General features: G+C 40.7%; 1 long non-coding RNA gene across 1 annotated transcript; it reads right to left on the bottom strand.

The window, feature by feature from the left end:
- Window positions 1–1430: 1430 nt before the first annotated feature.
- Window positions 1431–11021, bottom strand: LOC143439450 (uncharacterized). The gene is made up of 3 exons (XR_013107677.1): window positions 5358–11021; window positions 4019–4244; window positions 1431–3248 (listed from the first exon to the last, which is right to left on the bottom strand). It is a non-coding gene; the product is annotated as an uncharacterized LOC143439450 (long non-coding RNA).
- Window positions 11022–20898: the final 9877 nt, after the last annotated feature.

The following is a 20898-nucleotide window of genomic DNA, read 5'->3' as shown; positions in this document are numbered from 1 at the left end:
CTAATATCCTCTATACCTCAAAGAAATGTTACCATCTGTTTTCTTAGGGCCAAAGATCACTCATGTTGAAAGTCAAGTCAGTACACAAATGCTGCACATGTCTCTTACCTGCTCCCCCTGGCCTTATTCTTTCCTCAACTTCACTCAATGCTTTCTCATGGTGCCACATTTCCATTCCCCATCCACAGTCTTTTTCTCTGCATATGTTTCTCAGAGCTTCCTTTTTATTACCCTCCTTTTATGTTTCCTCTTCTTTTATGACACCAGAGGAACCATAAAGAAGACCTGTGAATTCCTAGGAAAGAAATTAGATCCAGATGAGATAGATCTGGTCCTTAAGTACAGCTCCTTCCAAGCCATGAAAGAAAGCAAGATGTGTGATTTTAATATCCGCACAAAAGATATAATTACTAATGGTTTGCAGATGTTTAGAAAAGGTAAACTATTTCAAAATATGTCAGATCATGTGGAGGTCTTCTGCCAATTGGAATATATCAGCAGTGATTGCTCAGCATTCATCGTTTTTCATAAAACTTACAGGGAAACTTCTGTATGGTAATTATGTGGGCTTAAGACACTCTGAAATACTGATTTGTTCTGGAGGGTAATCTTGGGATTGCAGACACTTATGTCCTATACCTTTAATGGAAGATGAAAAATAGATGTATTTTTGTTAGACTTTGTAAGGCTCCCTGTATCAGACCTCAACTCTAAAAAATATTTAACGTATCAGAACAAAGATCTTTCTGGGGTGGTAAACACAGAAATCACTTCCTTTAACTTCTGGAAAAGATGTTGAACAGGACAAGATTACTGCCTCAAAGCAGGCCAAGAATCAACCTCATAAGGACTAAGAGAAATATTCTCCAGTATTAAAACCAGATGATATTTACCAACCAACATTTTTAACTGCTGCAGGCTCCTGGATGCTCTCTTTATTTTGAATTCTCTTCCTTAAATGGTAATAGCAATCATTTATATGCATGTGCCAACTCTCTATGCTGGTAGAAGTTTATGTGTATGGTTTTGTAGCTGTGAAGTTAGTGAGTAACTCTGCCAGGATAAATCACAACTGGAGTCTCACCCACTCCTAAGTAAAGAATATGAGGTGAGATAGGCCTCAGTATTCAAGAATGAATGAGTCTGATGTTAGGTCTTTGCGGGTGAGTGAAGAACTTGGATATAGAAACAGGTGTTAGAGATTTAAAGGTTTATTTTTTCTCCCCCAATAATTTTAATGTTTCACCAGTAGACTTCAGTCCTCCTCCACCTTAGAGTCTGAGGATAAGATCCTAAGTATGTAAGGGCATCAGAACTTTACATAGAGATAATTGTTTAAAGGGGTTAGCAGACTGCATTTAATAGTGTACTCTTGGCACCTTCATAACAAATTTAGACTCTTATTTGAGAACAAAGACTTGTCACCACAGGAATGTGGTCATCTAAAAAGAAATGACTGAAGCCTCTGGAAAAACACTACTGTTAATAGATAACTTTAGGCTTTTGGACTCAATCCAGCCTGTGTGGATATAAAGTAATCAGCACTGGAACTTATGGTCTTACCTAAGAAAAGAAGTCTATTAATTTCTTGCAATGAATTAGAATTTGGCAGAGGCAAACAGTACGTATACCTAAAAGGCTGCAAGGAAAAGCCAAAAAATATTGTGGATTGTTTAATAGACAGGTTCTATGGAAACTAACAAGCAAAAGTACTGTTGGAGTCACACTGAAGCAAATGCAACAGAATTTAGAAAACAATTCTATGATGATCAAGGTCTAGCACTGATACTGTATTTCATGTAATACACATTCCTACAAGGGCTACCACTGATTTCATATTTCATATAATGCATCGAAGATCAAGGTGTAGCACTGATACCTTATTTCATATAATACACAGACGATCAAGGTCTAGCAGTAATACCGTAATTCATGTAATACACAGATGATCTAGGTCTAGCACTGTTAGTGCATTATTTCATGGAATACACAGATGATCAAGTCTCTTCCGACTATGTTAGGACACAGAGCTGCAAGCACCATATGTCTTTGAGGGAAAACTGTAACCGTATACTGCTGGCAATGCCCAATAAAACAAAAACTGCTTCTGGTGATATTAATGGAGATGTAGTGACCAAAAGGCTTTCGCTAGGTCAGTAACTGCACGTGATGTAACAATGTATGTGTTCATCTTCTGAATTAACGATGCCACACACCTTGTGACCTTACTGACTCCTCCTTTCTCTGTTCTTCACACAGCTGAAGTCTAGACTGGAATCTGTTCTAGAGGCTTCTGATTTCTGATATGCAGATGCTCTAACTCTAGTGCTCAAGCTCTGCTTTCACCCTACTAAGTTCTTCTTGCAATGAGCAGAGTCAGTGTCTCACTCAGAATCTGCTGCTGCTTAAAGAGAAAACATCCTGGGCATTGTGTGATTTATCTCCAGCACTGGAGATTTTCTTGGTTTTCTCCTACTAGAGACTCTCCCGATCCCTGTGTAGCCTCGGCAGCTGGGCTACAAATGTGTATTGAATATCTTTTTAAAAATCCCCAGGAATTAGAATGAAATAACACATTTCAGGCCACACCTGTTGTGTAGAGTATTTGTCATAGTTTGTGCTTTTGATTAAACTGCACAAGGAATCCATGTTTGATACAGAAAATGATGAAATATCGATGCAAAAGAGAAAGCCCAAAAGCTAAAGTAAACTTAAATTCCCCCACAGAAATTAATTTTAATATTTTATTATTAATTCTTCTTGTTTTCCAATGCATTTATTTACAATTAAACCATTAAGTAGAAAGGGATATGTACAGATGTATGTACTCATATGACACCTCTTCTAAACAGTTACGATGAAAATATTTGAGGTGAAAGTAAGACAGGATTTAATTTAGCTTAGGCTAGCCTCAAATTCATTAGATAGCTGAGCTGGGTCAGCTCAGCATTATGATCTTCCCAACTTGTTTGTTGGGTTCTGAGATTAAAGGCATGCACCACCAAAGGGAGCAGCATGTTGCCTTTCAAATTCAAGCTCTTTCCCTTTGACAGATTTTATTTCCTGAAAGTAGTTTTCCTGAGAAGGTATCCCATAGTTCCAGAACCTAAAAATCTTGGGGTCTCCAAGTAACTTCAAAATTACAGCTTCTTTCTCCAGTATCTGGGATCCACAGATGATCTTCTGTCCTCCTTAAAACAGAGAAGCTGCGTCTTGTCTACAGCTCTTCCCTCTATAGTAGAGAGATCCTGCATTGGGAAAAAAAAGAAAACCAAGGCAGGCATAGTGGTCAATGCCTTTAATCTTAGCACTCAGGAGGCAGATGTGTTAGACAAGCAGATCTCTGTGTGTTCCAGGACAATCTGGTCTACACAGTGAGATCAGGACAGCCAGAACTATAGTGAGATCCTGTCTGCTAAACAGAAAACAAGAAAGCCAACAAAAGAAACAAAGAAAACACATGGACATCTGTTGTACTAGAAAGCATATGCTTGGCCAAGTGTGGTAGCATATGTCTGTAATTGCATTATGCAAGACGTGGATGCGGGAAGATTAGGGGGTCAAAGATAGTCTTGGCTTCATAATAAGTACAAGGCCAGACAGGACTATATTCACTTCTGTCTCAAAAACCCAAAAGTTTGTCTGCAGTGAGAGTGCAGCAGTTAAGAGCACTTGCTGCTCCTCCTAAGGACCTGATTTCAGTCCTGAGCGCCCACCCATGTCTAGTAGCTCAAAGCTGCATTTAACTCGAGGGGATCTTGAGCCCTTTTCTGTCCTCTCTGGGAACACTAATATGTGATATATATACATATAGACACACAATTTCTAAAACATAATTGTAAACAAGTTAAAAACAAAACAATTTTATATACTAACTTAATTACTATATCAACTGATTAATTATGTCCAAAGTCTAATTTGCTCATTCATTCATTATTTATTGCAGTACTTGTGACTGAACCCAAAATTATAAACATGCTAGACAAGCAGAATACACTGAGCTAGGTCTGCCACTTACTTAAATATTATGACATATCACAGTATCCTAGATTTTCAGCATCTTGGCGATATAGCTCCCCAAACTCATGATTCTAGGTTTCTGTACTGGCAACAGATATCACCCAAGGAATCAATAACTTTTGATTATACTGGTGAGTCTCTTTTCTTTGTTGGGTTGGATATCTTGATCCTTAAGTCCAATATATGCTTCTTTCTTATTTTCACACATCTTGATAACATACATCCTGTGTGGATTCATATGAAAAAGTTTATAAAGCATAGAAATTTTAAGTTGGTTGAAACAAAACAAAACAACAAACCAGGGTCATGGAAACAGTCTTTAAAAGTCCACACTCGTCTTCTCAGTGACCTTACTTTCCTTCTAAGTACTTCCTCTCTTAAAAACATATGTTATGTGTGTACTTTCTATGAGGTTAAGACTCTGCAAATACGTGGAATTTTGAAAACATCTTTTAGAAGTCAGTTCTGTCTTTCTGAGAACAAGTCATCAAACCTTGGTGGTCCCTTTAACTGCTGAGTTATCTTGCTCTCTCCAAAAAAAACCTGAGTTTCAAAAATTATCTTTTTGCTGCTATTCCCATATGACTGGTAGTTGTCCGAGTAAAGAATTCTCTAAACAATTATTTTATCTTTTATTTATCTTTTTGCTTTTTAATCTATCTTTTTTTGAGACAAGGTCTCTCTATGTAGTCTTGGCTGGCTTGTTACACAATGTTCAGACCAGGCTGGCCTCGATCCTGCCTGTGCCATCACTCTTCTTTACCACTGCTTCAGAAAGAGATAAAAGCAAATCTGTGTCAATTCATTATTCTACATTCATGTTTCTATGAAGTACTCTATAGGGCTAAATGTGTGTTCACTTCCTATGAATAAAGAGACTATCAGTGAGTCCTTTCTTATAAAAGCATATTCTAGAAGATCAGGCCTATTAAGGTTTATTTACATGAAGGAAGTTTATTTCTATGGTTCTACTAGTAGGTCATCAGTATGAGAAAAATATTCAGCTGCATATTTTCTGGTTATGACTTTAAAAGTTATATATAAGAAAACTAATGAAACCGAAGATGTTCCTGGTACTACAAAGAGAAGAAAAATTCAGGCTAGCCTAAGTAAAAACAAAAATAATTTCCAATACCAAATTTATTCCAGAGAGAAAAAGGAAACAGTTCAACTTCTTTGGTATCCACTCAGGAAATACCTGCAATCAATACTCCCAGGCTATTAGGTGCTAAATAATCTATCATCATCAGCTGAGCTACACACACAGACCTCTAGTACTAGAAGGCTCCACATTTAAGTTTCTGGAATTTACAATTTAGATACTGACACACTTTTACCTTGATGGTATTCTGCAAATCATGAGTAGACCAAGATTGTAGGGCAGGTTAATTCCATGCAGAAATCACATAGATACTTTTAAGTCAATGACAAAAAAGTAGCAATCATCTTCCAAACTGGTTTTTCCAAGGTCTACATAGAGAGAAAATCAGCACAGAGATAATCAGCTAAACAGAAGCAACTCACCCCTGCCATAAGCATTCATCTGAAAGGAGCCCAAACTGCAAGAACAAGCCAACATTCTACTAGTCAGGATAAGAAGGCCAGGGAAGACAGTAGGTACCCGTACTGGACCCCCATGGTGGTCTGCAGCCAAGAGAGACGTCAAGTATTAGGTATTGGTCTGCCATCTGGGATGGATTTCCCACTCTCCTCTGCACTCTGATGGTGTAGTCTGCTTAGGCATTAGGAAGCATGACAGCAAGATATGGAAGGAAAGGTAAAGCAACAGAAAGCAACAACAAAATCCAGTACATTAGTGTTTCTGCGGGGTTTCTGTATAGAAGTTGACATTAACAACTGCTGCAGAGCACTGAGAAATGGTACAGTGATGGCATTCATTTCCACTAATGAACCAACACATCAGTTGAAAGAAAACCTGTACTGACCAAGAGTAGAGAGGGAGCCAACCAAAAGCTGGGAGTCATCTTTCAGCTTCCACATTAATGTGATTTCAGTAGCCACTAAGCAGGTCAGATTCCGAAAGTTAAAAGATACTGAGCAAACAGTCATAATCTCATCGATTAAATAACTAAGCAGATAAAAGTCTTCCCATGAGGAACCAAGAAAGTGTCACTTCCTTAAATAGGTAGGTAGCTTACTACTCTCAAGTTTAATGTTCATAAGCCTTACTTTTTCTTCTTTCAACATCCCTCCTCTTTCTCCATTTTTTGAGACCAGGGTCTGTGTTAGGAGCCGTGGTGAGCATGACAACATTTGTCATTACAAGATGGCGCGGGCATCCTCTGCTCCCACAAGTAAACAACTAACTGCACAGGTGCAAAAGGCAAAAGTGCGCCAAAGTCACTGCCCATCTCGGGGAGTAATAGGGGGTGATGAGTGAACAGCCAATCAGAAGTGAACATGCCACTCTAGGGTACATATAGCAGTGCCTTTCCCGGGCTTTGGGTCTTTCTGCTTCTGCTGATACAAGAATAAAGCCTCACTGTAGTAACCACACGAACACTGCCTCACGTGTCTCTTTCACGGGCGAAGGAGACTCAAAAAGGGGCGCGGAACAATCTGGTGCCGAAACCCGGGAATTTCAAGGCGCTGCGGGAGACCCCCCCGAGATTCAGGGCAGGTTAAAAGGCTACAGGATCGAGGTACGTCTCTGAGAGATATGTTTGGGGTGGAAGCCTTCGTTGTGAGCGGATTGTCACCCTTTGTCGCCGCTGCACTAGTTGGCCTCTTGTTTGTGTTGCTTTCGCGTTTAGCTTATTTGTATTGTGAGGATCCAGCTCGCAGCACAGCTAGTAGTGCAGGTCAAGAGGTTTCAGGAGAGGTCCACTCCAGGGTATCAGAAACAGCGTGTTAGCCGGCATCAGGCCAAGGAGCCTGGGGATCAGGCCAAGGAGCCTGGGGAAAAAGATCAGGCCAAGGAGCCTGGAAAGGGGAAGCAGGCAAGAAGGCCTGGACAAAAGAGGCAGACCCAGGAGTCTGGTAAAAAGGGAGAGTACTCAAAAGGAACAGGGGCCACTGCAGGGCCTGTTAAGGTTAAGGACCCTTCACCGGCTGGTGAAGAGAGAGTGGAGTTCGGGGGTACCCCCCTGTACCCCATTAAGGAGCCTGCCTCCATAGACCTTGGCAGCTCCGAGGAGGAGAGCCTGGAGGAGGAGGCAGCCACCTGTGCAAAAGATAGCCATTCTGGGATAAGACTAAGAAAGACCTTGAGCCCCTCGGCCCCGCCCTTGGCTCCGGCCTATGCCCCAGGCAGCGGCTCTAATTCATTTCTCAGCCCAGGAGATCAGAGACAGCTACAGCTTGCATTTCCAATCTTTGAAGTGGCAGAAGGAGCATGTGTTCATGCCCCAGTAGAGTATAGGCAGGTCAAAGAATTAGCTGAGGCAGTACATGCATATGGAATTGGGGCTAATTTTACTGTATCCCAAGTGGAGAGATTAAGTACAGCTGCTATGATGCCAGGAGACTGGCAGGACACAGTGAAGGCGGTACTTATCAATATGGGCCAATATTTGGAATGGAAAGCGCTCTGGCATGAGCAGTTACAAGCACAAGCCAGAGCTAATGCAAGCATTGAGGGTCAACAATTATGGAATTTTGACATGCTGGCTGGAGTTGGCATACACGCGAACGACCAGACCGCTCACCCTTGGCAGGTATACGCACAAATAGCGACAGCTGCAATTAAGGCCTGGAAGTCTCTCCCCAGGCGAGAAGGGAGTAATCTTTATTTGTCCAAGATAATTCAGACATCTAATGAGTCTTTTTCTGACTTTGTGGCCCGCATGACTGAGGCAGCTGGCAGAATCTTTGGGGAACCAGAGCAGGCAATGCCATTGATAGAACAAATGGTCTTTGAAAATGCTACAACAGAATGTCGCACAGTCATTGCCCCTCGTAGGAACAGAGGGTTGCAAGACTGGTTGAGAGTCTGTCGCAGCTTGGGAGGTCCCCCTCACTAATGCAGGACTTGCGGCAGCAAATTTAGAGATGGCTGGTGTCCTTCTCCAAGGTCAGGGACACGATAGACCCCCACCATGGCTGGGGAGGGGAGCTGTCGGTGTTTTTCCACAGGGTGAAGACAATCCAATTTGGGTCCCCACGCAGCTGGTGTAGATCGTGAAGAATGAAGCTAGATTGCAAGATAACGGCTCTGATTCTCCTGATGCTGATGTTAGATTTGGGGATAAGTATACCACTATGGGCCATAGTTAGATCTTGGCCTGTTCCTATGCCAGTACATTCAAATTCTGCAGTGCTGCCGTTGTTTACAGCTACTGAGTGTTACATGGATGCCCCGTGCTCTCGGCGCACCTACCAGCAGCCCAAGTTATATAATGTTACAAGTTTTCCATTAAATTTTACACTTTGTTTTGTGGCAGCAGGCAAGGATAATAAGACAAGTAAACTACATACACCTTGTATGATTCTTAAGAAAGCTACTCTTACTAATTGGGTGAATCCTGTGACTTACAGTAAGGTAGAGACAAGAGTGCTAGGGGCTGTCTTGAATCAGATTAGTTCAGGACAGATGGAAGGATTGGGAAATGTCGGTCTGAATTAATCAGCACCTATAAACATTACCACCACCATGATTAGAAGTAATGTTACTATAATTAAGAGGTCCAATTGGCATACCAATAATGTCAATTTGCAACAGATGATACCGTGGTACTACCCAGATTTGTCCTTTTCAGTGGTGTTTTCACCTTGCCAGTCTAAGATTAAACCCAAAAAACAAATTGCCAGAGGATTTAATTTATCCCCTCCTCTCGATTTGGCTATAATGAATAATTCAGGTAAGAGCACTGGTATAGAAAATATTTGGCCCTTTTATCATTGGGTGTTGAGTAATGAGGCTGGAGCTAGTGCCAGTGTATCTGCCTTTGCCTTGTTGAATGGTATATTTCATGAAGTAATATCTCTAGCCCTTTGGATAACATTAAAATTAATAAGGTGTTTAGGAATGCATCTGCACAACCGGTGTCGGTGTGTGTGGACCCCCCATTTTTCTTTATGTTATCCAACTTTCAAAATAATTCTGATATCTTGGATTGTAAGAATGTTACATGCTTTTTAGCACAATGCTGGAATGGATAACTAGACCTAGCCTTGGTTGTGCATGTGCCTACCTTTGTGCCCATTCCAGCAGAAACTGATCCTGAAACTTTCCCTATTACATCATTAATAAGACATAAAAGAGACTTTGGCATTACTGCAGCCATTGTCACTGCTATTACCATCTCTGCAGCTGCAGCTGTGACAGCCGGCACAGCCTTGGCTAATCAAGTTACAGCAGCTACTGTTGTTAATCAAATTTCAGAAAAGACTTCTGAGGCTTTGACCACTCTACAGAAAATGGATGCACACTTGGCATCAGACATTCTGTTGGTCAATCAGAGAGTTGATTTGCTCCAAGCCCATGTAGAACAACTCACAGATGTGGTTCAAATGAGCTGCATGTCAGCAACCCCACATCTATGTATTACACCTCTGAGATTGATGAATGATACATTTATTCAAAGCCATAATCTTTCTGCTTATTTACAAGGGAATTGGACTCGGGAGCTGGACCAGATGCAGCAGCAATTGCAGATCTGGATCTTGAGCCTTGATGGAACATGAGTGGACCCTGTTACCCCTGGCGATTTTACTTCTTGACTTACCTCTGCCTTTTCTTTCTTTCATAAAGGGTGGGGATAGGCCTGTTTGGTGCAGCCCTATGTTGTGGATTAGTGTTCATGTTATGGTTGGTCTGCAAGCTCAGAGCCCAACAAAAACATGACAAGGTCGCTATCGCCCAAGCACTCTTAGCCTGGAGCAAGGATCTTCCCCTGAAATTTGGCTATCTATGCTAAGAAAGTATCTGATGACTGAGACCCTCAGTCGATGCACCCCAAGGGTTCAGCCCATTGCACTGGGTCGATGAGAGGTCTAAGTCTAGCCATCCCTTGCCTGAATAACTGTGGTACCTGAATATTTAGAGGTGTTTGCGAGTGGGTACTCGACAAGGAATGTTCCACGAGTGTGGATAAATTTCCCGAAAGTATGCCTGATTGCACAAAGGTTTGATGCCAAGAAACCTCCTCCCCTGGTGGCGCCCCAGGGCAGAGGCTCCCTTTCCCTGTCAAAAGGCATCGAGATGGGTATGGGAAGTATTACTCATTGCAGGATGACAAGAGAAGAAACCCATTACAATATCTCATTTTGCACAGGGGATCAGGCCTCTGCTTTCCCTCACTGAGTTGGTGCCGTGCTTGATAGGCAAAAGGCTGTTCCATCTTAATAAAACTGATAGGGGGAGATGTTAGGAGCCGCGGTGAGCATTTGCCATTACAAGATGGCTCGGGCATCCTGTGCTCCCACAAGTAAACAACTAACTGCGCAGGTGCAAAAGGCAAAAGCGCGCCAAAGTCACTGCCCATCCCAGGGAGTAATAGGGGGTGATGAGTGAACAGCCAATCAGAAGTGAACATGCCACTCTAGGGTGCATATAGCAGTGCCTTTCCCGGGCTTTGGGGCTTTCCGCTTCTGCTGATACAAGAATAAAGCCTTGCTGTAGTAACCACCCAAACACTGCCTCACGTGTCTCTTTCGCGGGCGAAGGGGACTCGAAAAGGGGCGCGGAACAGGTCTGTCTTATTCTGGTAACCCTGATTGCTGTGAAATTCATACCAATTCTTCAAGTGTTGAGATTATAAGCATGAAACACCATATCTGACTAACAAGAGATTTACTAAGATGAACAGTGGCTGGAATATGCTTTCATATCTAAATGAATGGGCAAAAGTAGTTTTAATTTTAAAATATTTTACTTATTAAAATGTTTGAAGATTTGTTTTATATGTATGAGTGTTTTGCCTACATGTATGTATGTGTACCATGTGCCTATGAAGATCAGAAGGTGTTAGATATGCTGGAACTGGAGTTACAAATGGTTGGGAGTCACCATGTGGATCCTGAAAACTGAATCTAGGTCTTTTGGAAGAGCAGCCAGTGATGTTCACCACTGAAGCCACCTCTCTAGCCCCCCAAAATATCTTTTTAAAGAAGTCTTACATGCTAGGAACAAGTAAGGAAACAGAGACCAACATAAAGCTTCTGATTCCTTGAGCCAATAGTATTTAATTTGGAATTAGAAACAATTTACTAATTTACTTTCTGTTTTAGAAAGCAAAAGGCAGATATTTATTCAGCAAAAATAGGATCTCAAAAAAATTAAAACTCTTTATACTGTTTATATTTTTGCTGCCATTCAGGCTGTCCTCATGTCTTGTTTACCTGTTTGTTGTTTAAGGTCTCATACTAGTCTGCCCTCACTTATGTGTGACTTTCTGTTCTGTAGTCTATATTAGGTACCTTCTGCCCTGAGCCAGATGGCTGAGGAGGTACTGCCATCAGGTCTCACAGCTGTACAACAGTCCCAAAGCTTTAAAAAAATGAAAAATGAGCACTTTGAGAGGAAGTAATGAAGAGTTAGTAATTAAAGTTTTGATTGCTGCTAATATCTGTAACAGCAGGGGTTGAGATAGAGCATTGCTCCTCTACATGGACACTAGGTAAGGAACTTATCTCAGAAATGCTGGTGATTATAAATGTGTATTCTACAGCTTAAGGCTCCATACTATTTCCCTCTAAGTATTTCACTGATAAGAACTGTTTAAAGTTCATTGGTAAGTGACTTAACAGATATTTCCTATAAAGCAACAATTTACTTGTCATTATTAACAGACTGTGAGGTCACATAGATAATGACAGTACTATAAAAGATTCTTGTCAGATTTGCTGTTATTTCCTTTGGGGGATGAGGAGGCTTAATAAGGAGGTAGCTGTAGTAACTTGCTTGCTATGTAATTTCTACAAGTGGGGTTTGGGTTTCATGTTAACAGCACCACAAGAGAGTTGAAACTATTATAAATATTCCTTCCCTGCAGGGTTTTGTTAAGTTGCTTAGGTTGATCTTGAACTGGCATGCCATCATCTCACCAGTGACCTGTGTGGCTGGGATTAGACTATACACTGCTTTGATATTTCCCTTCCAATGATTTCTGTTGATAGCTATTCACATGGTAAGTTTTCCAAAATAAGACTGTGGTAAATAACAAAATTATACCATGTTATAAACCCAGTATATTATCAGATGCCTAGACAATTGAATCAGTGTTTTTCTAATATTAGAAGAAATACAACTAATTTAATAAAGTTTAAATGGAGTATTCAACTTCTTAAGCTATTATGTAGAATTAGGTCTCATTATGTAACTCCAGGTTGGCCTCAAACTCATGATGACCCTGCTTCAGAAGTGTGCCACAACAATGATAACAGTGAAAGGTAAATACGTAAAATATCCAATAAAAAAATAACAGATAATGGGTCTGGCAAAAAAAGAAAGTTTACTTATATCAAATGATTTTCAAAAGTTTCCATGAGATGCTTATTGGCTAAGATTTTATTTTAAGCTCTTCACAAAAAAATTTATGTCTCTGTTTAATATTCTTAAGAGAGATGCAAATCTTAATTTCCCTCAACAATTAATTGACAAAAGAGGAGTAATTTTACAAAAAGTAGAAAAAGCTCTCACTAATTGATGTATTATATAGATTGATTAATTGTTGGCTGTTTTATAATAGTCCTTTGATAAAAGAGATTATTAAGAAAGAATTATATTACTTTAAATAGTGTTTTTATGACTCTCTGAGGGTGGAAGGAACATGACTTGTTTACTCTTAACTTTCTAAAACTGAAAGCTCATGGCAAATCTGCTGCTTATTGCCTCTGGCATTGCTGAGACCAATAAAAACTATGCCACAACTATGTGGAAGGACCCTCTTACCCTTAAATCGAATGGCCAGGATATATGGGGCCGAGGATTGAAATGACTGTTTGATAACACAGAAGGCACAACTAAATGGCCACCAAAAACATTAATGAATTAAATAGATACCTCCACAAACCAGGCCCAATTATAAATAAGATGAATAACAATTGACATCCAAGGAAGAGAAATTTCCCTGAGAATTCCTTTCTTCTTTTTCTTCCAGGTAAAAATTAATCACCCGTGATGTCTGCTATTAGGAGTTCTAATCCTGATGCTGGCTTCCAAACTTAAACTACTCAGACATCAGATGGGCCTTTGACAAGGACATCAAACAGCTATAGATTGACATCACTAATCTGAAGAAATCCTTTGTTTCGCTGTCTGATGTGATCCTCCAAAACTGCAAAGGACTTTATTGGACCTGTTTTTCTCTTTTACAATAGAAAAGACTGCGTACATCTCTAGACTGTGTACAGCCCTTAGAGAAGAATGCTGCTTTTACATAGACAAAACAGGGATGGTTAAAAAGAGCATGAAAAGGTCAGAGAAGGTCTTGAGAAAAGACAGAGACAGAAAGAGAAAAAGGAGAGATTGTACAGAATTGGTCTTCAACCTCTCCATGATTGTTAACCTTACTTCCTTCCATCTTGGGATCATTAATTGGACAATTTTTGCTTATTTCCTTTGGTCCTTGGGCCTAAAATAGGCCAACTTTGGGAAACAACAGATAGATAATCTGATAGCAAAATCTATTCAGATACATTATCATAGACTCTAGATGCTGATGTTACTGTATCCATTGTGTTCCCAAGTCCCATCTCCACCCAACCTAAAAGAGGGGACTTCTGCCCCTAAACGAAGCAGAGAGGGGCCACCCAGAACCCCCTCAGTCTGGTGATCTGAATTCTTGCATAGGCTGTGAGGCTAAGCACTGCAGGGGAATATAAATAAAAGTTAAAAATATGTTTCTGGGTTCCCTGAGGGACAAGCCTGACTGCATAGGGGTTGATGTCAAAAGTATTCCCTCTCCAGGAAAAAGGTATCGGGATGGATATGGCCCTCATGCCTCACTGGACAATGACAGGAGGGCTGGAGCCATTACAAGGTCCTCTTTAATTACTGGAGATCAGGCCTCTATCCCCGCCTTGGTAAGATTAGAATCGCCACAGTCCTTCTATACTTGGAGAAGGGAGATGTCAGGGGCAGCCCTGCTTATACACTGAAGGCCTAAAATCAGCCATAAGCATAAAATCAGCAATAGGCCCAACTTACATGTCTGCTAACACAAAGTCTTGGGTCTCTATGTAAATAACACTGAAACAGAGGGCTATAAACTATTGTAAACAGGCAGCTTTTGTGGAAATCTACCAGCCTGAGTAGTCATAGACCTTGTAAATAGGCAGCCTTTGGCAGATAGTACCAAATTAGATAAGGACAAGTGAATCATAGGCAGAGTCATAGTGACCTGATCCCTGAATGTTCACCCAGCTGACACCCTGTTCTGAAAGATACCTGTACTCCCCCTGAACACCTATGCTCCTGTGTCATCCCCTTCCACACATCTTGCATTTTTGTGCTTATAACTCCCATGTTAAAAAGTAAAAATTATGATAAAAAACAGACACACAGTGTACCCCTGGTTCTGCTGACTTAGCTCCTGACAATCTATTTTCTTGTTCTCAGAAATACTTTGAATTATAAAATGTTATTTTGGTTTTTGTTAGTATGCTGGGTAAAATAATTTTTATTGATCTCATTTTAAACTTCAAAGTTTGTAGTGAGTTAAAATGTCCTTTAACATAATTATAGGTCATGTTTATTTTCATATTTTAAAATTCTAGTTAATCTGTTGAACATTTTAAAAAACTGGACTCCTTTTTGAGAATTTCATATATGAACACTGTATTCACATAATTTTCCCATTTCTCTCCTTCCTCCCACTCTTCCCAACCCCCATACTTTTAAAATATATTTTATTGTTTAATTATTGTTTATATATGTATACATGTATAAGTATATATGTTTATACAAATATTGATAAAGTGTTTTGAAAAAAAGAAAAAAGAAGATATACAACTAATTTAATAAAGTTTAAATAGAGTATTCAACTTCTTACACTATTATTTAGAATTAGGTCTCATTTGTAACTCCAGGTTGGCCTCAAACTCATGATGCCCCACTTCAGGTGTGTGCCACAACAATGTTCAGCTTCCCAAGATTTAAATACTTAAAATATCTGAAGGGGATTGGAGAGATGGCTCAGCAGTTAGATCACTTGCAGAGGACCTGAGATCAGTTCAAACACCCACATGGTAGCTGACAATTGTCTGTAACACCAGTGCCAGGGAATCTAATGCCCTCTTTTGACCTCTGTCAGCACCATGCACATGCAAAGCACAAAAACAAACATGCTGGGGAAAAAAAGCAAGAGGAGGAGGAGCTCACAACGACCTGCCCCTATTTGAGGATCTATAGGCAGTTGCTAGTTGCTGGGAGAGGAACACTTTTTTCAGCCCTATAGTCACTGGTAAGTTGCCCATTCCTCAGTAAGCAACCGCAAAGACACAAGAAGATAAGCATTTGGAGAGATGGCTCAGCAGTTAGAGCACTTGCTGCTGCTCCAGAGGTCCCAAGGGTTCAACACTCACATTGGACAGCTCACAATTGCCTGTCACTTCAGTTCAAGGGGAACTAATGCTCTCATCTCCTGCATCTGCACATACATGATGTGTATGTGTATTGTATATGTGTGTGCATATACATATTTTTTTGGGTAGTAGAAACCAAAAGGCCTGTTTTAAATGTGGCAAGCCTAGACACTTTGCAAGAGAGTACAAGGTAGAAAATGAGTTAACCCAGAGACAGCCCAGAAAACTGCCTGGGCTCTGCCCACTTTGCAAATGTGGAAGGCATTGGGCTAGTGAATGTAGGTCCAAAAGAGATGCACAAGGAAACATCCTTTCCCATAATCAGGGAAATGGGAACAGGGGCCAGCTCCAGGCCCCAAACCAACACAAGCCAAAATAGGCTTATGGAGCAGTCAGTTTTATACCAACAAACAACAATCCCTGTCTGAACTTAGTCGAGCAACACCAGGAAGCACAGGACTAGGCCTCAGTTCTGCCAAACACATAGTATTAACCCCAGAAATGAGACCTCAGGCCTTACCCACTGGAGTGTTTGGACCATTCTATCCAAATGTGTTTGGTCTGATAGTGGGAAGACGCAGTACTACTATGCAAGGACTACAAATTTTTCCTGTAATAGATAATGATTATCAAGGTGAGATTAAAGTAATGGCACATGCAATTCAGAATATAGTCACCATTCCTACAGGAAAGAGGATAGCTCAACTATTGTTACTTCCATTGTACCCTACTAATCACAAATATAAGAATCCTAAGAGAGGGGATCAAGGCTTTGGTTCCTCTGATGCATATTGGGTACAGCTTATAGTTAAACAAAAACCTATGATGACACTATGGCTGGATGGAAAGGCATTCCAAGGCTTGGTTGACACAGGAGCTGATGTGACTATCCTAAAACAAAGCGATTGGCCTGCCACCTGGCCTCTTACCCCAACCTTAACCAATCTAAGGGGTATTGGCCAAAGTCAAAATCCACTACAAAGCTCTAAGGTGCTGACATGGAAAGATAAAGAAGGTAATACTGAGAATATACAACTCTATGTCATCCCGGGCCTTCCTATTAATCTCTGGGGCAAAGATCTGTTATCCCAGTTGGGACTGATTATATGCAGCCCTAATGAACTACTCACAGCTCAAGTGATATACTCTCAATTTTCCCCCAGGGAAAGGATTAGGAAAAATTGAAGAAGAGATTATCTAACTTGGATCAGGCCATAAAGGCTCATGAGTTACATCACCTTAATTCTAAAACTTTAAAAATCATGTTTAAAATTACCAGAGAACAAGCTAGACAAATTTTGTTAAACAATGTCAATCATGTGTTACACTTTTACCAGTTCCTCATTTGGGCATAAATCCAAAGGGACTGACACCAAACAGTATCTGGCAAATGGATGTTACTCATTATAATGAATTTGGCAATCAAAAATATATACATGTATGTGTAGAAACATACAGTGGTTTCATTTATGGGACATTACAATCTGGAGAAACAAGCAAGCATGTGATCACTCATATGCTTTCTACAATTGCTGTATTGGGTGTGCCTAAACAGATAAAGACTGACAATGGCCCAGGTTAAACAAGCTCCAGTTTCTGCCAATTCTGTGAAAAATTGGGAATACTACATAAAATGGGTATTCCATATAATCCACAGGGCCAAGGTATGGTTGAAAAGGCACATCAAACCATTAAATGTCAATTTGAAAAAAATTAAAAAGGGGGAATGGTACCCTATGAAGAGATCCCCCAGAACTATCCTTCATCACACACTCTTTATTTTAAAATTTTTAACTTTGATTTCTGAAGGAAAATTCACTGCAGATAGATTCTGGCATCCTAATACCAAATATAATTTTGCAACAGTCCTCTGGAAAGACCCATTAACTAGAACCTAGAATGGGCCAGATCCAGTGCTTATCTGGGGGAAGAGGTTCTGTCTACATATATTCCCAAATTGCAGATGCCACATGGTGGCTGCCAGAGAGACTGATTAAACAAATAGACAAAAATAACAAATCCAAGGAGGAGAAACCCTCTGAGAAGCATATTTTTTCTTCACTGGAAACATGAAGATGCTTCTCAATTGCCTTCAAACTGGAACAGATCAACCAGCGAACCTGACTTGGGAAGTCCCCAGTGTGTTAGGGGACATCACCACCCGTACCTCTGGGGTAACTCTATTAGACTCTTGGTTCCCCAACTTATGATTTAGAGGGCAACATTGTTTAGACCCAGGAGAAAACCCACTACCACAGTTACTATAGATTTTTTTGGTGGGTTTAAGATTGACGAGAGCAGGAACAGGGATTTCCTTACTTGTTTTGTTAAGATCAAAGCTATGATCAGTTCTGTATTTATATGGATTTAGATTCTGCTATAACACATTTGTAAGCAGAATAGAAGAGGCTTATACTTTTTACTCCTCTGATAGAGGGAATTATGTGGTGCCCTTAAAAAGAGTATTGCTCTTGTGCTTACTATTTAGGCATGATTAAGTCTCTTGTCCCTTGGGTCCATGCTGTTCAACAAACTGATGGCTTTTGTACAACAGATAGATGCTATTCAAATGAAACCCACAGAGGTCCGTTATTACAGGCTGGAAGTAGGGGATTGTAAAAACTCTAATCGAGACTAATGAGGATTATCCCCTAACTTAAGCACTAAGTCGGATAGTCAATGACGGGTAAGAGAACTTTAAGACCCTTTCCCCTAAAAAGGGAGGCCTCACCATCCTAAGACAGCAGCTAACCAATGGCTGTTGAGTATCCAAGGATGGGAAAGGGAGACTGGGGTCATATGTTCCAACATAAGAGAGGCACGGTTTCCATAAGTTTTCCCAGCCTTCTCTTTTGAAAAAAAAAGTTTAAAAAGGGGGGACCTGTGGGGATCAGACAGAAGGTGGCTATCATCCTTTCAGCCATCTTAAGCTATATAACCTGATAAGAGATTTGATTACAATAGCCTGCAACAGCTGAGCACACTCTGATAACATCTTGTATTAGATACCCAGGATTTTCCCTTGGGTGTGTGAGACTTAAAGGTGTGTGACTTAAGGGTGTGACTTAGAGATCAGATATAGAGACAAGACCTAAGGGCATGATTAAAGGTGTGACTTAGAGGCATGGCTTAGAAGTGAGACATATAAAAAAATGAGAGGCAGACAGAAGAGTTCAGAACAATTTGGAATAACAGAGATTCAGACACTAGGAGTAGGAGTAGACATTAGACACTCAGAAGAATACAACAGAGAGTACAGCTTGGAACTAGGAATTAGGTTAGAGAGTACAACTTAGAGTACAATTGGAGTTAGGAATTAGGCATTAGGAAGAAGACACATGGACTAGACAACTCAGAAGAAGAATTATTAGGTGTTAGACATTAGGCACTTGGATTAGGAACTTGGAACTTGGAGGCACTAGGGACTAGGAACTAGGGACTTGGAGAGAAGAAGAGAAACTGAAGAATAAACAAGATTGAGTCACACTGTCTGGTCTCCATTCTTTGAATCCATCCTCACTCTCTCTCTTGCTGAACCCTGACCCACAGACCGGAGCAATTTGGGGCAGTGCGGGCTCTAACAACTTAGCCCCCAAGGCTTTTGGCAGTGTGGGTTCCAACACTGACAGAATGGTCTGAGACATTTTGGACCCAAAATGTGGGGTAGTGCAGTTCTCAACATTTCTGGCCCCCCAAGCGTGGGGCAGCTCGGGCCACAACAAACATGTTCATAAGGTTTTCCTCTAGCACATAGTCTCTCATGATAATGAAGACTAGAGAATTGTGCAAAAGCTTGACCATACTAAATACACTCATAGGGTTTCTGTCTTAGCGTTTCCATTGCTATGAAGAGAAATCATGAACAAGGCAACTCCTATAAAAGCAACAGTTTAGGACTGGTTTACAGTTTCAGAGATTTAGTCCTTTTTCATCATAGCAGAAAGCATGGCAGGCATGAAAGAAAACATGATGCTGGCAAAGAAGCTGAGAGTTCTGCTCCTTGATCCAAAGGCAGCCAGGAAGAGAGTGTCTGCCAGGGAGCTAGTAGGAGGGTCCATTCTGCACTGGGTGGAACCTCAAAGCCCACACCCACAGTGATGCACTTCCTCCAACAAGGCCACATCTCATAATAACTTCCTCCAACTCCCTGAGCCAAGCATATTTATACTACCACATTCCACTGTCTGGCCCCCATATGACTGTGCATACACATGAGTGTATGGGGACCATATTTAAAAAGAGCATAATACAAAATATGTGAGGTCCAAATGAAAACGTTAAATCATTTAAAGCATTCTCAAAATGTTAAAAGTCCAAAGTTCAAAGTCTCTTTTGAGATTCATACAATCATGTAACTCTAATTCCTTATACTATCCAAAACAAATAGCACATCATATATGTTCAAATTAACAGGACTTACTTCACCATTCCTAATCACCATTGTGAGGACTAAAGAACACCAAAAGCCAACAAGGCAATCTCCAAATTCTGCAACTCCATGTCTGATGTCAGAAGGTTCTTCAGATCTCCAACTTTTTCCTGCTTTGCTCACTGCAGCACAATTCTTTCTTTTTGGCCGATTTTATTTCCTGAAAGTACTTTCCCTGAGAAGGTATCCCATAGCTTGGGAACCTAAAAATCTTGGTGTCTCCAAAGTAACTTCAAAATTACAACTTCTTGTTCCAGTATCTGGGATCCACAGATGATCTTCTGTCCTCCTCAAAAGAAAAATTCAGGGTCTTTTCTCCAGCTCTTCCACTATAGTACACTAGGTTCTGCTTGACACTGCTCAACTGTGCTGCTGCTCTTTCTGCTCATCCCATGGGACTGATATCTTCAATATATTAGGTTCTTCTGTGACAAACAGTCTTAACTGTGTTCCTCTCATGCTCACTTCATGGTGCCAAGCCTTAGCTGCACTGCATCAAACATTCCTGCCTAAAAAACAGTGCCACCTGGGTGAGTCTTACACAGGACTAAGTCAATCTGCACCACAAGGGACAACCTTAGCTACCTCTGGAATACAACTTCTTTCTCCTCTCAGAAATCACTTACCAGAAGTTGTCACCTCAGTGGTGCTGATTTCTTCTTCATCCCCACTCATTTTTTAAATACAGCTAACCAGCATCAGTTGTCTCAGTCATCCCTTCTATTCTTTCCTCTAAAGCCAGAGCCATATGGACAAAGCTGCTGATTTCCTCTGTTTGCTGGAGCTGGAACATGGCCCCATCTCTTACATCATCACCAGTTTTATATTTTTCAATGACTCCACTGCCTAAGCTTGGCTGTCCTTGAACTTGCTCTGTAGATTAACCTTGAACTCAGATCTGCATGGCTTTGTCTCCTGAATGCTGCATAATACATGTGTAACAGTTTGCCTGTACCTAAGCT

Source organism: Arvicanthis niloticus, chromosome 26, assembly GCF_011762505.2.
Source record: "Arvicanthis niloticus isolate mArvNil1 chromosome 26, mArvNil1.pat.X, whole genome shotgun sequence".
Taxonomy (NCBI): Eukaryota; Metazoa; Chordata; class Mammalia; order Rodentia; family Muridae; genus Arvicanthis; species Arvicanthis niloticus.
Note: the sequence above shows the minus strand (reverse complement) of the source record. Positions and strands in the feature narration are given on the sequence as shown.